The sequence below is a fragment of the Amblyraja radiata genome, chromosome 10 (genome assembly GCF_010909765.2).
Source record: "Amblyraja radiata isolate CabotCenter1 chromosome 10, sAmbRad1.1.pri, whole genome shotgun sequence".
Classification (NCBI taxonomy): Eukaryota; Metazoa; Chordata; class Chondrichthyes; order Rajiformes; family Rajidae; genus Amblyraja; species Amblyraja radiata.
In genome coordinates, this window is record NC_045965.1 from 52661955 (window position 1) to 52683451 (window position 21497).

At 44.2% G+C, this 21497-nt stretch overlaps 1 protein-coding gene across 3 annotated transcripts in view; it reads right to left on the bottom strand.

Moving 5' to 3' along the window:
- The window catches only part of elovl1 (ELOVL fatty acid elongase 1), an 84818-nt gene that overhangs the window by 46784 nt on the left and 16537 nt on the right, over positions 1–21497 (bottom strand). Inside the window, exon 1 of one of the 3 annotated variants that reach the window (XM_033028850.1) lies at positions 4698–4848. The exons of 1 other annotated variant lie outside the window; for it this stretch is intronic. The gene's annotated coding sequence lies outside the window, so the exon portion shown is untranslated. Of the gene's footprint in view, positions 1–2645; positions 2723–4697; positions 4849–21497 lie in introns of those variants that run through there. One more of the 3 variants, XM_033028852.1, reaches the window with a different exon arrangement.

Genomic DNA, 21497 nt, shown 5'->3' on the forward strand with positions numbered 1-21497 from the left:
CATCCTTTTTCTCCAGAGATGCTGCCCGACCTGCTGGGTTACCCCAGTACTTTGTGTCAACACTTGTAACATATTTCATTTCTGACAAAAGATGGCAGGGACCCAAAATAGCAACCGATTCTCTCTCCAGCTGGGTATTTTCAGCACTTATTCGTTTTTGTTCCCAGGATGCGAGCAATATTGGAAAGGTCAGCATTTCTTGTCCAACCGTAGTAACCTAAACAGAGTGACTTAGGCCATTTCTTATGACATTTAAGAGTCAACCACAATGCTGTGGTCTGCAGCAACATACCAACCAAACTAGATAAGGATAGCTCATTTGCATCCCGCCGATAGATTCCTCCGGTCCCTCCGTCCCCATTGTTTAATTATTCTGCATTTTCTATTGTTCTGTATCCTCTTTTTTTTTAAATTTCTATATTGCACTACTACGGAATGACGCAAAACTGCATTTCGTTGTACCGATACTCAGTGTTTGTGCAATGACATTAAAGTTGAATTGAAATTGAAATTGAAATTGAAATTGACATTCTTTGAGCAAATTTAGTATAAAATCAATGTTTGTTACTAAGAAAGACACAAAGTGCTGGAGTAACTCGACGGGTCAGGCAGTGTCTCTGGAAAACATTGATAAATGATGTTTTGGGTCAGGATGCTTCTCCAGATGCAAAGGTCCCAACCCAAAACATCACCTATCCATATTCTCCAGCGATGCTGCCTGATTCTCTGAGTTACTCCAGCATTTTGTCTCTCTATTGATAAACCAGCATCTGCAGCTCTGTGCTTTTATTACTAATAACCAAAACTAGATTATTAAGCAAAGTTAAATTCCATAGCTCCATTCCCCATTGGCTTACTATGAGCTACAAGTAACAGAGGTCTCCAGCCCTCTGAGTTACAAATAATTTAACCGAACTTCCAAACCATCGCTTTCTCTGCTCCCGTCTGTTTGGTGATATTTTTCTAGGATTTGCCTACAAACTGAGAGCAAGGAGCATTTCACCATACCTCAGTACACATGACAATAAACTAAACAAACAATGTTGCATAAGTATGCAAGCAAACTTAAACTCCTTACATTTTCAGAGCATGGCTATTGAAAGGACTCATGATCACATTGGTTTCCTTTTCTTCCAGCGTTTAAATTGCTTCCACCACATGGAGACAACTCATATATGCGCCTTCGGATGCAAGCCAGTTGGATTCCTGTTAAACTGTTAATTTTTGGCCTCACTCAATTACAGGAGGAAAGTCCCAGAAGTTTATCCATTTCATTCTAAATGAAATGGAATCCAGAGGCACTCAATGCATTCCTGACATTTTCCTGCAATCTAGTGTAAGACAATCACAAAGATCCTTCCAATGGAGAGACAGGAAATTGTAGGTGATGGAATCTTGATCAAGACACAGTGCTGGCGGAACTTAGCGGGTCAGGCAGCATTTGGGGTGGGAATGGACAGGCGAGGTTTTGGGTTGAGACCTTCCTTCAGAACTCCAACCCGAAACGTTGCCTGTCCATTCCCTCCACAGATACTGCCTGACCCGCTGATTTCTTTCAGCACTTTGTGCTTCCTTCTAATGAAGAGTCAGATTCAATCAGCCTACTACATTCTCCCTTTCCCAATTCATCCCATGCAGGATAGGGATTTTCCAGCATTCCCAAATCTAGTACTCCATCCATTCCAAGGTAAATCATCCATCGTTAGACCCTACGTAGATTAAGGGCATCTCAACAAGTAGGAATAAGCTCATATAAACACACCACTGACATAACAACACCACTGCATCAACAGAACAATAGTTGCTCCCTCTTTTGGAAGGGAAATCATCCAGGACAAGTTACACTCAGCGCTCAAGATTTGCCTTTCAAATCCCACACCAGTAACACTTGAAATGGGAAACCTCCAGACATTTCAAAATATGATATGTATTAAAAAAAAGCAGCCATAACATCAAAGCAATAGCACAAACATTTCTAATTAACTGCGGTTCTGCCCAGGGAGGGGTTCGTAGCGATACGGTTTCATTTGGAAGTAGCAATCTATGACAGATATCACATTATGGAGAAGGTTTAAGATGCTGTAAAAGAACCACACTGTTTCTCTGTAACAAATCAACTGTGTAAAATGCACGGCTTCACTTTCCACTGTTACTAGTTACCATGTGAAGTAGTGGTCAAATGTCCGCATGTAAAGTAATGATCAAGACGTCAGTCTAAAGTGGCAGAGGCAACAGGTACATAGAGTCCGATTGTGGAGAAACCATTACCCTAGTGCTGGTTTCGCAACAGCGAGAAAAGCCACAAGCCGCTCCGACAGATCTTGAATACGTCAGTCATAAGGCCTTGTCTTGCATAAATATCACCTTAGATACAGCCAGAAGAGTCAAATTTCATGCAGTTTTTAAGCTATGCATGCATACTTAGTCAACAAGGAGTCAAACAATGATTTAAAGTAGGCCACACGGATAGAATTTCAGAGAAAGGCAGCCCATCCCTCTTACTACCATATATGACAACCGTACACTTGCTTGGTCGCTGAATAGACAGACCGTCAACAGTCAGTGATATACAACTGAGTTTACCCACGGCAGCATTGACCAATGCAGCAGTTGCTGAACACAAAGTACACAAGACAAACGCAAACCTCTCCAGCATCATCCAGTAACTTGGGCCCAGGTGTAGGCTGCCAACCTGTCGCTCCGTCACTAGAGGCCAGTCTGACACACCTCAATCTGCGAGGAATGCCCAAAATGCAGATAAACAGGTTTGGGCTGATCAGCCAGTCACACCTAACACTCCTCCAGAATGAACTATGGCACATGGACAGGTGCACTGTCCCATCACCTCAGAATCTACAACTAACAAAAATAGGTATAATTTTATATCTCAAATGTCAGACTACTCTTTGCATATATGGGTAAATATGGCGTAGGATTGAACTGCAGATGCTGGTTTAAACCGAAGATAGACACAAAAAGCTGGAGTAACTCAGCGGGTCAGACTGCATTTCTGGAGAAAAGGAATACATGACATTTCGGGTCAAGACCCTTCTTCAGAATCAAATATGGTGTAGGAAGGAACTGCAGATGCTGGCTTACACCGAAGATGGACACAAAATGCTGCAGTAACTCAGCGGGTCGTGAGAAAATGGTATAGGTGACTTTTTGGGTCAAGACCATTCTTCAGACTGAGTCAGGGGAGAGGGAAACTAGAGGTGCCTATGCTGAGTTACTCCAGCATTTTGTCTATATTGGGTATATACAAAGTGCCACTTAAACATATACACTTACATTACTATGCTCCCTATATAATCAATGTATATGTATTCACTGACAAAATAGAAAACTCTACAAAATAGAAACCCATTGTATTTTAGGGCATTGCTCAAAGCCCCACCAACAGTACATCTCTGAATCTCCAAAAAACAAAAGTTCCAGCAAAGTCTGATTGAACCGTTCCCAATGACTCCTGGTCTATACCATCACCCTAGCTGGTAGGTGGTCTCTCACTTTAAGAGGGTAAAAACAGCCACAGTTTGGTGCCCTGGTGTGTGGCTGTGTGAAGTTTAAGCATGAGCAGAAGCCAAGTTTGGTTGCAGTATTTCCCCATCAGATATACAAATGACAACTTCTTAGAGGAAACGTAACCAGGTGACACCCACTGGTGGAAGCAAACCAGAGAAATAATTCAACTCCTTAAAAGAAGAGGATGGTAATTGTTGGGACCTTTTTTTAAAGTAGTCAGCTCAGCAGATGAGAGGAGTTAATGTTGTGTGGTGCAGTTTTATCTACTTCAATGACCACCAAGAGACAGATGCAAGAGAGGGCACCAACAAGGTTATGACAGAGGTTGCATCTGGGCTGATACCAATGAAATATAGGTGAAGGGTTGCAACGTTGTCCTTCAGATCAAAGACGTTTCTGCACTGTCAACTGAACATTGTAGACCCCCACAGCAACATTTTAAAAGAAAAAGCTGTGTCCCCCCCCCCCCCTCCTCCCCTCCTACTACCACCTCCCCTCCCCTCCCCCCCTTCAGTCAACATTATCTGAAACACATTAATTGCAGTATCTCACGCTGCTACTCATCCAGTTTGTGACACAAATTGGCTACATTTCTTTGTCATTCAAAAGTAGTCAGTTGGTTGTGAAACACTGTGGGGCATCCCAAAGTCAAGTTGGGATAGGGGGGGGGGGGGGGGGGGGGGGGGTGAAGAGAGAGAAGCGAACCTACCCTTATCAACAATCAACAGTCTGATATCTGGCCCAAAGTCACCAAAGTTAAAGATAACCGCGTCCACGTAATGAAACGGCAGGTTTTTGACGAGAGCAATAAAAAAAAAGTTATTCAGAGCTGAACAACCTTTCAATCAAAATACCAGCCAAGCTTTCACTGTAACTCCTGCTAACTATACATTGAAGAAATCTATTGGAGAAAGAAAGGGCAGTAAACACTGGCATGTTGTGATGCACGGTTAGTGTGGCTGCAGATATTCACTTGGCCAAACAAAAAACAGATCCCTCCACTACGAAGCTGCTCCATTGCAGGCAGTTCCTGGTTCTCTTTAAGCAACACACTGCCTCCTCGCCTGTAGGTTACAGGCAGCCGGTTGACTTCTCCTATTCCCCACAGCTTCGCTGTCAATTAGTTCCAGAAAGTCGGAGGGAGGTAGAGGCGAGGGGGAAAGAGGGCTCACCTGATTTGAGAAGTCCTCTGGTGCCTTGATGAACTAACTGACCCTATGGTGCCCGGCACCACCTGCCTAAAAGCTGCAAGTGTTGGTTGGGGGAGGGAGTAAAAAGGAGGGGAAATAAATGTTTAGAGAGCCTGGTACAGCCCAGTGCCAAGGCCCCACCCCTGCATGAATCATCCTTTCAGTCAAAGATCTTTGCTTTCAGTGGCAAATTTCTTAAACAAACAGCCCCAGCTCACAATGAAGGTCCCGCCCCACATTGCTCAGGATAAATCCACTTTTCGCATAAATAAACAATTCATCCATCTGAATTCCCCTCAAACCAAGACGGGCGGATTACAATTAACTCCTGCCCTGCCAACAGAGCCAAGCCACGCTCTGCCCCCCCTCCCCTCCCGTCCCGCTCAGGCCAAATACATTAAACACGCAAACAGTCTCTCTGCGGAGACCGCTCACTCATTTAATCAGCACACAGTAATCAGCCTCTGACACAGCTGGCTAACTGCCCTTTTCACATTAGCGCCCTGTTGCACACAGCAGCGGCAGTACTATAAATAGAGGCAACTCCATTGCTGGCAGAGGTGCCCAGAACTACTTCCCAGTTGTGGTCCCCTCTCTAAAAAAAAATAACTCAAAAATATAGCACCCCCCCCGTCAAAAATATATATAACACCCCGCCTCAAAAGAATATATAACACCCCCCCCCTCAAAAAAAAAAATATAACACCCCTCCCCCTGTTAAAATTGCAAGTTTCATCTAAGGCAGCACATATAACACATGCAAATCAATGAACAAACTTACCCCCCAGTGAGTAGCCAAGGGCAAGGCTCGGCAGGGGGGGACGACAATCTAGGTTTCTTCCACTGCTGGACATTGGGGGGTAGGGAAGGGATGAGTGGCAAGGGTGGTGGATATAATTATATTTCTGTGAACACTAATAATAATCATAATAATAAATTTTATTTATGGGCGCCTTTCAGGAGTCTCAAGGACACCTTACAAAAATTTAGCAAGTAGAGGAGAAACATGTAAGCGGAATGAAATAAATAGTAGAGACATGGCTAATACACAAATTAAAGACAGAATTCAATTCAAAACACAATATGAGGCAATTCAAGCACAGATGAAAAGGGAGGGGGACGTGGGGCTAAGGATAGGCAGAGGTGAAGAGATGGGTCTTGAGGCGGCACTACCGAATACAACGTCAATGAATGCATGTGTGTATAGCCGCCGAGAATGTCAGAAGATTTTTTTGCACAGTTCTTGTTTTGTATATATTTTTTATTCTGATTAAACATTATTTTGAATTTTTTTTTTAAAGATTGAGGCCCAGAATAAAGCCAGGATTCACCAACTTTAAGCAAACCGACGCCTTTGGAAGTACAGTTGTCTGACTGGGACCAATACCACAGCTCTGAATACCCTAGAATATTACACCTAAACACACTTTCTGGACATAATATGAAAACAGGAAAATAGATATTCACATTAAAGCCTAAAACACAAAATTCCATAGAAACTCAGGTGGTCAGGCAGCATCTGTGGAAAGGAATGAACAGGCGATGGTTTGGGTTTGGCCGCTTTGTTGGTCTGAAGAAGGGTCCAGACCCAATACGTTCTCTGTCCATTTCCTTCCAATGCTGCCTCACCCGCTGAGAACAAAGCATTTTGTTCTTTGCTAGGAGGTCCATCGTCCACAGTCCCTTATATCTCCCATAAGGATTGAAATTGACAGCTGCATTAAATATTTTTAAGCGGAACATGGATGGACAATTAAAGAGCTGTAACCTACAAGATTATGGATTGAACTTAAGGAAATGCAAAAAAAAATTGTCATGTTGTAAAGGTAATGCTACGGTTGTTATGGGAGATTTCAACATGCAGGTAGACTGGGAAAATCAGGTTGGTACTGGACCCCAAGAAAGAAAGTTTGTGGAGTACCTCCGTGATGGATTCTTAGAGCAGCTTGTACTGGAGCATACCAGGGAGAAGGCAATTCTGGATTTAGTGTTGTGTAATGAATCGGATTTGATAAGGGAACTTGAGGTTAAGGAGCCATTAAGAGGTAGTGGCCATAATATGGTAAGTTTTAATCTACAATTTGAGAGGGAGAAGGGTAAATCGGAGGTGTCAGTGTTACAGTTGAATAAAGGGGACTATGGAGCCATGAGGGAGGAGCTGGCCAAAGTTGACTGGAAAGGTGCCCTAGCAGGGATGACAGTGGAATAACAATGGCAGGTATTTCTGGGAATAATACAGTAGGTGCAGGATCAGGTCATTCCAAAGAGGAAGAAAGATTCCAAGGGGAGTAAGGGGCAACCGTGGCTGACAAGGGGCATCGGGGACAGTATAAAAATAAAAGAGAAGTACAACGTAACAAAGACGAGCGGAAAGCAAGAGGATTGGGTTATGTTTAAAGAGCAACAAAAGATAACTAAAAAGACAATACGGGAAGAAAATATGAGGTACGAAGGTAAGCTAGCCAAGAATATAAAGGAGGATAGTAAAAACTTCTTTAGGTATGTGAAGAGGAAAAAAATAGTTAAGACCAAGGTTGGACCCTTGAAGACTGAAAAGGGTGAATTTATTATGGGGAACAAGGAAATGGCAGATGAGTTGAACAGGTAATTTGGATCCGTCTTCACTAAGGAAGACACAAACAATCTTCCTGATGTACTATCTGGGGTGATGGAGGAACTGAAGGAAATCCACATCAGGCATGAAATGGTTCAAGAAGGAACTGCAGATGCTGGAATATCGAAGGTACACAAAATTGCTGGAGAAACTCAGCGGGTGCAGCAGCATCTATGGAGCGAAGGAAATAGGCGACGTTTCGGGCCAAACCCCTTCTTCAGGAAATGGTGTTGGGGAGTCTGGTGGGACTAAAGGCTGATAAATCCCCAGGGCCTGATGGTCTGCATCCCAGGGTACTTAAGGATGTGGTTCTAAAAATCATGGACGCATTGGTCATCATTTTCCAATGTTCTATGGGTTCAAGATCAGTTCCTGTGGATTGGAGGGTAGCTAATGTTACCCCACTTTTTAAGAAAGGCGTGAAAGAGAAAACAGGGAATTATAGACCAGTTAGCCTGACATCGGTGGTGGGGAAGATGCTGGAGTCAATTATTAAAGATGAAATAGCGCCACATTTGGATAGCAGTAACAGGATCTGTCCGTGTCAGCATGGATTTACGAAGGGCAAATCATCTTTGACTAATCTTCTGGAATTTTTTGAGGATGTAACTAGGAAAATGGACAAGGGAGAGCCAGTGGATGTAGTGTACCTGGACTTTCAGAAAGCATTTGATAAGGTCTCACATAGGAGATTAGTGGGCAAAATTAGGGCACATGGTATTGGGGATAGAGTGCTGGCATGGATAGAAAAGTGGCTGGAAACAAAGAGTAGGGATTAACGGGTCCCTTTCAGAATGGCAGGCAGTGACTAGTGGGATACCGCAAGGCTCGGCGCTGGGACCGCAGCTATTTACAATATACATCAATGATTTAGATGAAGGGATTCAAAGTACCATTAGCAAATTTACAGATGACACAAAGCTGGGTAGCAGTGTGAACATTGTAGAGGATGCAATGAGAAAGCAGGGTGACCTGGACAGGTTGGGTGAGTGGGCAGATGCAGTTTAATGTGGATAAATGTGAGGTTATCCACTTTGGTAACAAAAACAGGTAGATTATTATCTTAATGGTGTCAAGTTGGGAAAATGGGAAGCACAACAGCATCTCGGGGTCCTTAGTCATCAGTCAATGAAAGTAAGCATGCAGATACAGCAGGCAGTGAAGAAAGCGAATGGCATGTTAGCCTTCATAACAAGAGGAGTTGAGTTTCGGAGCAAAGAGGTCCTTCTGCAGTTGTACAGGGCCCTAGTGAGACCACACCTGGAGTATTGTGTGCAGTTTTGATACCCTAATTTGTGGAAGGACATTCTTGCTATTGAAGGAGCCCAGCGTATGTTTACAAGGTTAATTCCCGGGATGGCAGGACTGCGATATTGTTAAGAGAATGGAGCGGCTGGGCTTATACACTCTGGAGTGTATGAGAGGGGATCTTATTGAAACATATAAGATTATTAAGGGTTTGGAGACGCTAGAGGCAGGAAACATGTTCCCGATGTTGGGGGAGTCCAGAACCAGGGGCCACAGTTTAAGAATAAGGGGTAAGCCATTTAGAACGGAGATGAGGAAACACTTTTTCACCCAGAGAGTTGTGCGTCTGAGGAATTCTCTGCCTCAGAGGGTGGCGGAGGCCGGTTCTCTGGATACTTTCAAGAGAGAGCTAGATAGGGCTCTTAAAGATAGCAGAGTCAGGGGATATGGGGAGAAGGCAGGAACGGCGTACTCATTGGGGATGATCAGCCATGATCACATTGAATGTGATGGCGGTGCTGGCTTGAAGAGCAGAATGGCCTATTCCTGCACCTATTGTCTACTGTCTATTGAAATAGCACAAAACTAAATAGCTCTTTTTTGGACATATTAGCTCAAATAGGGAGGGGGGGTGGGGGGGGGGAAGGACGGGAGGGGAGGGGGGGGGGGGGGGGGGGGGAAGAGGGGGACTGACTTCCTTTGTGCTGGGAATTTCAATAATTCTAGAGATGGTATAAGCTCACCAAATTCAATCCTCAAAGGAACTTCAGTCAGTCACACTTTCCATGCAGTTTTTCAATGAACTTAATCAATCATTCCTTTTTAAAATAAACCCATCCGCAATGCGGCCCCTGGCCTTGGATTCAATCCCTCACTACTATCCGCAGTTTAAAACCAGGTGTGAGAGGCTATGGGGAGAAGGCAGGAGAATGGGGTTAGGAAGGAGAGATAGACGAGCCATGATTGAATGGCGGAGTGGACTTGATGGGCCGAATGGCCTAATTCTGTTCCTATCACTTATGATCTTATGAAAGCCAGAACATTGGTGTAATCTTTCTCCTTTCTACAACGCACAATTTCCTGTGTCTACTGCTGTCAGACCACAAACAAAAAGTGCCAGACAAATGCTAAACAATTGCTTCAGTTACCCAAACACCAGTGGTTTTGACAAGCCCAACACTTAACTTACAGTCTAGCCTGCTTATCACCAGCAAAACTGTACACTGGTCACAAGATAGCCCTGGAACACAAAAAGGTATTTTTTGTCACAAGATCCCTGCAATGCAGATAATCTTCCCACCCTCCGTTACCTCTCGAGTTTCAGACCCCAAATGATGATCCGTCCAGCCCTGCCTATAATACTGTAACATCCTCCAGAGAACTGTACAATTGAAGAGCAAGACCAAGTGAACCTACCGCCCCTTGCACTACACAGCTAATTGTATAATACAATCACGATTACTGATCTGAACAAAACAAGTTTCTCCAATAAGTAAAATGTTTCAACTGTTGTTCTTTTATCAAGAGCTTGCTCTGTAGCTAGAGGAAACGATGAATGGTCAATTGGCAGCTAAACTTTTGCTCGACTAATTTTACCCCTAGAGTTTGAAGGGGAGGGATGCACAGGCTTGTTCTTCGACTCACCATCGCCATCAAATAGGCACTAGCATTATTAGCAGACTAATTAAAAGCATTTTAGGATTTTATTCAAGTATAATGCTCATACAATTGATTTAAACATCTGCACTAATTATTTGGCAAGCTCCAAATTGTGATATCGATTACGACAATGACGCACATAAGATAACAAAATTACTCTGACTGCCACAACCATCCGTGAACAACAATGGGTGCGATCTAAGTATTTAAAAACTGAGCACCCTTACTGTCCAATAGTTCAAAGATATTCATAGAACAGAGGTGTACAAAATCATGAGAGGAATAGATCGGATAGAAGCAGAGTCTCTTGCCCAGAGTAGGGGAATCGAGGACCAGGGCTCATAGGTTTAAGCTGAAGGGGAAAAAATTTAATAGGAAACCAAGGGGTAACTTTTTCACACAGAAGGTGGTGGGTGTATGGAACAACCTTCCAGAGGAGGTAGTTGAGGCTGGGACTATCCCAACATTTAAGAAGCAGTTAGGCAGGTACATGGAGAGGACAGCTTTGGAAGGATATGGACCAAACGCAAGCAGGTGGGCCTAGTGTAGCTGGGACATGTTGGCCGGTGTTGGCAAGTTAGGCCAAAGTTGCCTATTTCCACACTGTTTCTCTCTATGACTCTAAATATAGCAGAATGTAAAGTAAGAAATTTGACTTTAAAAAAAAAAAAACTCACCTTACAAATCAAATGGCCTATAAACCAAGATGATTGTAAGTGTTGAGAATTTAGGAAGAAGAAACATTTTAAAACAGCACCACACCTGCGCCAACTAGTTTGACCAGACTTGCTTGTGAACAGTTGACTTGTTCATTGTTAAAGGTTTCATTGAGCAAAGCTCCACCAACCAGTGGAACTTGTTCTACTATTAAAATGTTTCCACAGAGATAAAAGACAAGCTAAAAAAAATGTAGACTGCTGGAGGAACTCAGTGGGCCAGGCAACATCTGAGCCGCACTCACATCGCCAGAGACCCGGGTTTGATCCTTATTATGGGTGTTGTCAGTACAGAGTTTGTATGTTCACCCTGTGCATTGCATGTGTTTTCCCTGGGAGCTCTGGTTTCATTCCCACATTCCAAAGACATACAGGTCATTGTAGGTTAATTGGCTTGATGAAGTTGTGAATTGTCCCTAGTGTGTGTAGAATAGTGTTAGTGTGCGGGGATTATTGGTCGGCGTGGACTCGGTGGGCCGAAGGGCCTGTTTCCGTGCTGTTTCTCTAAACTAAACTAAATCTGTGGGAGGAAATGGACAAATGATGTTTTGTGTCAGGACCCGTATTCAAACGACAAGGATTTTTTAAAGATATTCCTAACAGCAACTTTAAGATCCATTAAAAAGATAGAGTATTATAACAGTTGAATTCAAGTGCCACAGAGGCAGGCCCTTCAACTCACTGAGTCCACATTTACCATTTACACTAATCCCATTTCATTCTCCCCACATATTCTACCACTAATACATGCATTAGGAGCAATTTACAGGACCTGGGTTATAGACAATAGGTGCAGGAGTAGGCCATTCGGCCCTTCGAGCCTGCACCACCATTCAATGTGTTCATGGCTGATCATCCCCAATTAGTACCCCGTTCCTGCCTTCTCACCATATCCCCTGACTCCACTATCTTTAAGAGCCCTATCTAGCTCTCTTGAAAGTATCCAGAGAACCGGACTCCACTACCCTCTGAGGTAGAGAATTCCACAGATTCACAACTCTCTGTGAGAAAAAATGTTTCCTCGTCTCCATTCTAAATGGCTTACCCCTTATTCATAAACTGTAGCCCTTGGTTCTGGACTCTCCCAATCTACGTACAGACAGCACCTGTAGTCAGGATCGAACCCGTGTCTCTGGCGCTGAAAGGCAGCATACCCATACAATCACAAAGGTTGAATACCCATACAATCACAGAATGAATGAGTAAACTCCGCACAGACAGCACTCAAGTTCAGGATTGAAGATAAGTCACTGTAGTCGAGAGACAGCAGCTCTATGAACCACACCGCTGCAGCCAGGACTAGTAACTGTATGATCCCTGCAACAGGCTGAACATTGTAATGGTCACCAGAACCTCAAATATGAACGGTGCTTTGGCTGCGCTTTAAATAGCACCATCCTAATGAAAGCAATTTATTAATTGGCCACACATGCAGAAGTTTTGTAAAGGAGCCGCAGATCAGTACAAGCACACAAATTAACACCTTAGTGCGCTGACGAGTTACAAGAATGTTCCCTGTGAAAATTCATTTGGCTGCTTGCCATGTATCAAGTGACAGTGTTATACACAGAGAGAAATACCAACCCTTCCACTAAAAACTCAATCCCAAACATTTACACATCAGGTAATGGCTTTGGATAGATAATGCGGTTAAGGGCCTGTCCCACTATATGAGTTTATCCAAGAGTTCTCCCGAGTTTTAAAAAAAATCAAACTCGTGGTATGTACGTAGAATGTACGTAGCGGGTACGTCGGAGCTAGGGACGTCTCTTAGCGGCTTGTAACGCTAACGCCAGGTACTCGGGAAACGCGGTAAGCTCGTGAAGTTTTTTCAATATGTTGAAAAATGTCCACGAGAGCCCCGAGTACCTACGAGCGGCTATTATCGTAATTCTCAGAGTTCGAATTAGGGGAAACGCGGGAGAACTCTTGAATGACCTCGTACAGTGGGACAGGCCCTTTACGGTCGAACACAAAGTGCTGGAGTAACTCAGCAGGTCAGGCAGCATATCTGGAGGACATGGATAGGTGACGTTTCGGGGACAAAACCCTTCTTCAGACTTTTGCAATACTCAGGTTCCTTTCAGATGTCTCATTATTTTGCAACCATTGATGTACTTTAGTTTTGAAGTACAATTAATGTTGTAAAAAAAATGCAGCAACCAATTGCTGCATAGCAAAATGCACAAAGAGTGTGTTCAAAACCAGATACCAGACAGATACATATAGGCAAGTAAACAGATAAATAATGGCCATAAATGCCATTTCTTCAAAAGAGTTCTATGTTGTCTTTTAAGTGGCATTTTAAGTCTAGGCTGAATACAGGTTGAGATGGACAATGGATATTTTGTTTAGTTTAGAGATACAGCGCGGAAACAGGCCCTTCGACCCATCGGGTCCACTCCGGCCAGCAATCCCCGCACATTAACGCTACCCACACACACCAGGGACAATTTTTACATTTACCAAGCCAATTACCCTACATACCTGTACGTCTTTGGAGTGTGGGAGGAAACCGAAAATCTCGGAGAAAACCCACGCAGGTCACAGGGAGAACGCACAAACTACATACAGACAGCACCCATAGTCGGGATCAAGCCCGGATCTCCGGCGCTGCATTCGTTGTAAGGCAGCAACTCTACCGCTGCGCCTCCGTGACCGCCCATATCATAACATAGAACAGTACAACACAGGAACGGGGTTTCTCTATGGAACATTGGAGGTCAGGGGGGGACTTGATAGATGTACATAAAATCATGAGAGGCATAGATAAGGTAGACAGTCAAAACCTTTTTTCCCCCAGGGTGGGAAATGTCCAATACTAGAGTGCCCTGCTATAAAGAGAGAAGGGTATAGTTCAATTGGAAATGTACAGGGCAGGTTTTTTTTTTGTTTGCACAGAGAGTATTGGAGGCCTGGAACGCATTGCAAGGAGAGGTGGTGGAGGCAGATACGATAGTGGCGTTTAGGAGACTTTTAGATGGGCACGTGGAAGGGCAGGGAATAGGGGGATATGGATCATATACAGGCAGATGAGCGGTTTAAATTGGCATCATGTACGTTCAAGCTTAAGGTGTAACCCTGATCAAGGCGAGTTATGTGAACCTATCTAATTGGGGTTAATGAGGGTGGCACTGGTTTACAAATGATAGAGCGTCATTACAGGAAGCAGGAGTTGGCTAGCATTTACATTCCTACTTGCCACCTTGCATTCAATGATGCAACTTTTTTGTTGTGTTGGAACATGATGATACCATGCCTCTTAGCCGACCAACCTTCACTGCTCAAATTTCCATGCAAAACATAGTTTCAGAGTCTCGAATGACAATAGTCCCTCGGGAGACAGTGGGAGAAACTCTCTTTGGAATCTAGATGGGCATTTTGCATAACTATCTTTGGAATATTCATAGAATGATCGATAAATAGCTTCTTATTTTGGCAACAAGACACTGCATTTTCAGATAGTACAATTTCGCAAGGTCACCACACAAATAGACCTGCAAACCAGGTTTCCCCAGGCACCCGCAACACAGCAAATACCAACCCCAATCTACCTGGGCGAGGCTTAAAAAGCTACCGAGCAGCCGACTTTAAACAGGGTTGGGCAGTTGGGTGTTCACATGCATTGTGCACAAATTACTTTGTCATCAGCACTTAAAATCAACAGGATTACAGCCTTGAATCAACCTACAGATTTCAAAAAGATAATTACTTGAAGTCTCCTGCATTTTATAGCTCTTTCAACACTTGCTGCTCCATCACCGCGCAAACTACCAACAAGCACCACTTTATCAGGAGCAGTAAATGGGTGAGCCAACACCATGGGGCGGAACGGTAGCTCAGTGGTGGAGTTGCTGCCTTACATCACTTGCAGCGCCGGAGACCCGGGTTCGATCCTGACTACGGGTGCTGTCTGTACGGAGTTTGTACGTTCTCCCCGTGACTTTTTTTCGGGTTTTTTCCGAGTGCGCCCGTTCCCTCCCACACGACAGACGTACAGGTTTGTAGGTTGACAAAAATGCTGGAGAAACTCAGCGGGTGAGGCAGCATCTACAGAGCGAAGGCAATAGGCAACATTTCGGGCCGAAACCCTTCTTCAAGGTTTGTAGGTTTATTGGTTTGGTACAAGTGTAAATTGTCCCCAGTGTGTGTAGGGTGGTGTTAATGTGCGGGGGATCGCTGGTCGGTGCGGCCTCAGAAAAACAAAGCTGAGCACAGCACAGGTTGATGCTGCTGCACCCGCTGCTGCACTCGCTGAGTTCCTCCAGCAATTTTGTGTACCTTCGATATTCCAGCATCTGCAGTTCCCTTTTGAACACAGCACATATGTTTTGTTTCCCTGCTCATCAATCCAGGTAGTATTGAAATGTATGCACGCTCTTAATGAGAGAGATGGAGTGGGATGGGAGTGTCAAGGCTACCTCATTCACACGGTAACCAAATTTTCAATGCTATAAAATAATGTTATAAAATTAATGGTGACAAATGATTCGAAAACACCAACGGAGGGATGTCAAACAATCAAAACAATAAAACTACAGAGCTGCCCAGTCTTTTTTTGCTGTGTGGGTTTGGAATGGTAAGGAGGGTGAGAAAGAAGAAAAGCATCCTCCTCCTCCTCTTTAGTTTTAGTTTATAGTTTTAGAGACGCGGCATGGAAACAGGCCCTTTGGCCCACAAAGTCCATGCCGACCACCGATCACCCACTCACATTAGTTCTATGTGATCTCACTTTCACGTACACTTCCCACACATCAGGGAGGCAACAGAGACCCAGGTTCGATCCTGACCACGGGTGCTGTCTGTACGGTGTTTGGATGATCTCCCAGTGACCACGTGGGTTTTCTCCAGGTGCTCCAGTTTTCTCCCATATGCCAAAGAATCCAGATTCACCACCGTCTGACTAAATAAATTTCTCAGCGGATGCAGCAGCATCTATGGAGCGAAGGAAATAGGCAACGTTTCGGCCCAAAACGTTGCCTATTTCCTTCGCTTCATAGATGCTGCTGCACCCGCTGAGTTTCTCCAGCATTTTTGTGTACCTTCGATTTACCAGCATCTGCAGTTCCTTCTTAAACACATATATAAATAAATTTCTCCTCATCTCCTTCCTAAAAGAACGCTCTTTAATTCTGAGGCTATGACCTCTAGTCCTAGGCTCTCCCACACTCATCAGATTCGGTGGGCGGCGCGACTCTCGTCAGCAGCATTGTATTGTATTGTATTGTATCACCTACATTCTATCTTCCTCAATGTTTGTACAGGTTAAACCAAGATATTGAATTGCCTTCTCCAGGGCAGCCTCGGGTGTTGTAGTCCACGATGATTAGTTTGTTCAACAGATTGTAGGCATTCTGATTAAAGTAGTCAACCACATCCATCCTGTTTTATCACAAAAATCACATTTCAGATCTTTACCCAAGCCCATCGCTCAAATGTGGGATCATAGGCATGTGACAGTGCCTGCAGCCGATTATTTTACGGAATGAATCCTACTGGCTAGGCAGCAACGACGTGGGCTAGGGATCAGCTGAAATTCTTCGTCTCCGTTAGGCTGGGCAGCTCATTATGTGCAAGTGAAACTGAAAACGTCAGCTAAGAATGTCAAGTGTGTTACTCCTATTGTGTTGAACGGTGGTTAGGAAGGACCAGAGGAGAGAGAGGAAGAAACAGATTGGCACTCACTGGTTTCTTCAGGATGTACCATGGATGGCTTTTAATTATTAAGTCAACTTTAACTGCGAGGAGTATCCAGGAATATGTCTTGGCAAGGGTCAACGCGAGGGCCCAACGCTTGGCAAAATCCACCTCGGCGGCACTTCCAGAAATCAGGGCATTTCTGGTAATCATATTAAACAGCTCCCACCCAATTGTAGGAATCATGACCGAAGCCTCCTCACGGCGATCCCTGGAAGTGACGACGCGATGCACTCTTAATCATAGATCATAGAAAATAGGTGCAGGAGGAGGCCATTCGGCAACTTCGAGCCAGCACCGCCATTCATTGTGATCATGGCTGATCGTTCCCAATCAATAACCCGTACCTGCGTTCGCCCCATATCCCTTGATTCCACTAGCCTCTGGAGCTCTATCTAACTCTCTCTTAAATCCATCCAGTGATTTGGCCTCCACTGCCCGATGTGGCAGGGAATTCCACAAATTCACAACTCTCTGGGTGAAAACGTTTTCTCACCTCAGTCTTAAATGGCCTCCCCTTTATTCTAAGACTGTGGCCCCTGGTTATGGACTCGCCCAACATTGGGAACCATTTTCCTGCATCTAGCTTGTCCAGTCCTTTTATAATTTTATATGTTTCTATAAGATCTCCCCTCATCCTTCTATACTCCAGTGAATACAAGCCTAATCTTTTCATTCTTTCCTCATATGACAGTCCCGCCACCCCAGGGATCAATCTCGTCAACCTACGCAGCACTACCTCAATCACAAGGATGTCCTTCCTCAAATTAGGACACTCTTGAGTTACACAGATTAGTCTTAAGTTACATTAAAGGCAGGCTGGATGAGAAAGGCAGATCTCCTCACCAAATGGCATAAAGATAGACACAAAAAGCAGGACAGGCAGCATCTCTGGAGAGAAGAAATGGGATACATTTTGGGTCGAGACCCTTCTTCAGACCTGAAATGTCACCCATTCCTTCTCTCCAAGGATGCGTCCTGTCCCGCTGAGTTATTCCACCTTTTTGTGTCTATCTTTGGTTTAAACCAGCATCTGCAGTTCCTTATTAAACACAACATGAACAAACCAGTTGGACTTTCTTTTGACCATCCGGTAGTTTTGTAGCCATTGCTACTAATGACTTAGACTTTTGTTTAAATTCCATAGCGGCCCGAGTGGGATTAGAACTCTGTTTTTTGAATTATTGGTCTGAGCTTCCTGAAAATTAGTCAGATTAATTTAACTGCTCTGCCATCTCTGCACTCGTGAGCAAAAGAAAAAGGGAGCGAGCAAGGTCAAGCGGTTTTGAAGCCAATGTAAACATTTGGTGTCTCTCCCTCGGTTTCTCTGCACACACTGCATTGCTGGAGTTCAGGTGCACATGATTACACATTGGTAATGAGACTGAAGATCAATACAACGTGGTCTTGAAATTCGTTGATAAGATTTTTTTGGCGAGTCTAGAAATGTTCAACTCAAGGCTAAATATGTCAGATGTTATGGGGAGAAAGCAGGAGAATTGGGTTAGGAGGGGGAGATAGATCAGCCATGATTGAATGGCGGAGTAGATTTGCTGGGCTGAATGGCCGAATTCTATTCCTACAACTTATGACCTTATGATCCCGACCCAAAACATCACCCATTCTTTGTCTCCAGAGAGGCTGCCTGACCCGCTGAGGTACTCCAGTACTTTGTGTCCATCTTTGGCATAAACTAGCATCTGCAGTTCCTTTTCATTACAATCTATGGCCCTATTTACCACCGTGAGATCCAAAGTATAATTCTATTTTTTATTTTTCCTTTTTTTCTATTCAACATAGTTCGTTCTATTTAACGTGGATTGCTCATACCAATCCACGTTATCACCTTTCTTCCAACATGTTTCACTTCACTAAATGAAGTATTTCTAGCAAAGGCATGCCAGAGTGACTGGGCTACCCCAAGATTTCCTGGTGTGTAAAGTGGGCCATGCAGTAGGTGACAGTGAATGAAACAGTCAATGACTTTATAGTTCTTGTGGAAGGAAATTCACCTGAAATGGATTGAAGTGAAACATGTTGGTTCCAGTAATATAAGGTGGGTGCGTTTTTGAAAAGTTAAGGGTCCATTGTTGCATGTCCTCCCTTACTAGAAGTCTCTAGTGTCTTTTTTTGAAGATAAGAAGTTTGAGATTATGTTCATTGCCGCTCTGGGGAAGGTAAGCTAGTACAGGAAATGTGGATCACTTTTCCTCTGTGACGCTTCGGGCGACAATTCTGTCAACGTGTTGGACGATGACAGAAGCCAACAGCGAGCTACATCATTTGACACATGAGCGAACAAACCCACTGTAACAGTGGCATCAGTAGAAACATGGAAAAATAGGTGCAGGAGTAGGCCTTCGAGCCTGCACCACCATTCAATATGATCATGGCTGAACATCCAACTCAGTATCCTGTACCTGCTTTCTCTCCATACCCCCTGATCCCTTTAGCCACAAGGGCCACATCTAACTCCCTCTTAAATATAGCCAATGAACTGGCCTCAACTACCCTCTGTGGCAGAGAATTCCAGAGATTCACCACTCTCTGTGTGAAAAACGTTTTTCTCATCTCAGTCCTAAATGATTTTCCCTTTATCCTTAAACTGTGACCCCTTGTTCTGGACTTCCCCAACATCGGGAACAATCTTCCTGCATCCAGCCTGTCCAACCCCTTAAGAATTTTGTAAGTTTCTATAAAATCCCCCCCTCATCTCGGGCTGACAAAGAACCACATGGCCAACTATCCATTTGGAATCTTCTCTTTTGTAACTTTAAGAAACCAAGTCCATCTTTTCAAACCTACTGTGTAGGAAGGAAATGCAGATGCTGATTTACATCGAAGAGGGACACAGAATGCTGGAGGAGCCTGAAGAAGGGTCCCGACCCAAAACATCACCCATTCTTTCTCTCCTGTCCCACTGAGTTACTCCAGCATGTTGTGTCTATCTTTATCAAATCTACTGGTGTTTCTATAAACAAGGCAATCTCGTGTCCAACGTTAGCTGGGCTCCACATACAAAATTCAATGTAGCTTAAAAAAGTGATCCACATTTCCTGTACTAGCTTACCCCAAGGCTCCTAGCTTACTTTGGAGCCTTGGAGTAAACCCACACGGTCACATGGAGCACGTACAAACGCCAAACAGACAGCACCTGCAGTCAGCATCGAGCCCTGGTCTCTGACGCTGTGAGGCTGCAACTCTCCCACTGCGTCACCGTGTCGCCCGTACATTGAGCAGACTGTTTCCTCTCCAAACCCTTCTTCGAGCAAAGTTCAGTGCACACTGTGAGCATTTCTATCCACCAAAGAGGTGGCAAGGTGCAGAGATGGATTCATTTTGTTTTTAACTCTCCTCAAAATTCAATAAGGCACTGATTGGAGAGCTGCAAGTGGAGGGAGAGCAGGAGAAGCTTGGAGCCTCAACAGACCCATCCATGCTACCGTTGAATCTGCAAGATCTGCAAGATCAGCCATGATCATATTGAATGGCGGTGCTGGCTCGAAGGGCCGAATGGCCTACTCCTGCACCTATTTTCTATGTTTCTATAAGTCCAGTTTTTTGCAAGTACTCTGGCCCTTTAATCTGACGAATGTGTCCATCCAGAATTTGTGCAGTTCTCACAAAAATTTGACATCAAAACATAAAATTTCCTTTAAATCTATTGAACAATGTCGAATTCATTCCTCCCATGCATTCCACTAAAATGCAGAGTCTTGATTCCAAAGCAGCCCACACCACTGCCTTCGTATGGGCCTGATTCCAGACAAATTCTTCTTTTACTCAATATCTTTTCTCCACAGATGGATACTCTCACTCGGGCAATTCCTCACTTGTTCTTGTTCCCTCACATTCACTGCTCACTGATATGGATTGCACAGTAATGCAACTAGTGTAAGGCCACAACTTCACTGCACCGGAGACTCTGGCCTCTGTCCATGGAGAGTTTGCAAGTTCTCACTGGGGATTTCCTCTGGGTGTTCTGGTTTCTTCCCGCATCCCAAGAACTGAAGTATGGTACATTAATTGGCTACTGTACATTGTTCCTAGTGCATCGGCAAGAATCCAATCTTGAAGCTTGGGTTAAAAACCTGGAAAGCATTCACCACTAGACTCTGGAACAGTTCCTTTGCCTTGCGTCATCAAGATTCTGAATGGTCCTTCCATAAGCCAAGGTACAGCCTCATGAAGCTGTTTAGTTTAGCGCTACAACGCAGAAACAGGCCCTTCGGCCTACCGAATCCTCGCTGTCCAGCAAACCCCGTGCACTAGCACTATCCTATACACTAGGTCCAATTGACAATTTTTTTACAGAAGCCAATTAACCTACAAACCTGTACATCTTTAGAGTGTGGGAGGAACCCGGAGCACCCAGTGCAAACGGACACGGTCATAATGAGAACGTACAAACTCCGTACAGACAGCACCCGGAAGCTACAAAGAAGGTCCAATTGCATATTAATACAGGCAGAATCGCATGCAATAAGGGAGCAACAAGCATCTCATGACAAATGGATCTGATCAAAGCTCTCCACACCTACCATATTTAGTTGCAGATAGTGGGGGACAATTATTCAGCCGACAGAGAACAAGAGGTCTTCAAGAACTCCTTTGTTCTCAATGGCGTCAGGGCTCAGCATGTGAAAGGAAAGGTTGAACAAATTGCAACTGTGTTCACCAAGAAGACCATAAAATTTTGGCTTCCTCGTGAAATTCCCACCGTAATTTGAGTCACTCACACGAGGCCAGAAACAAAGCAGGAGTAACCAAGAATCACAAAAGTGCAGATATTGGAAATCTGTATTAAACATAGAGCAGTTCACCACAGGAACGGGCCCTTCAGCCCAC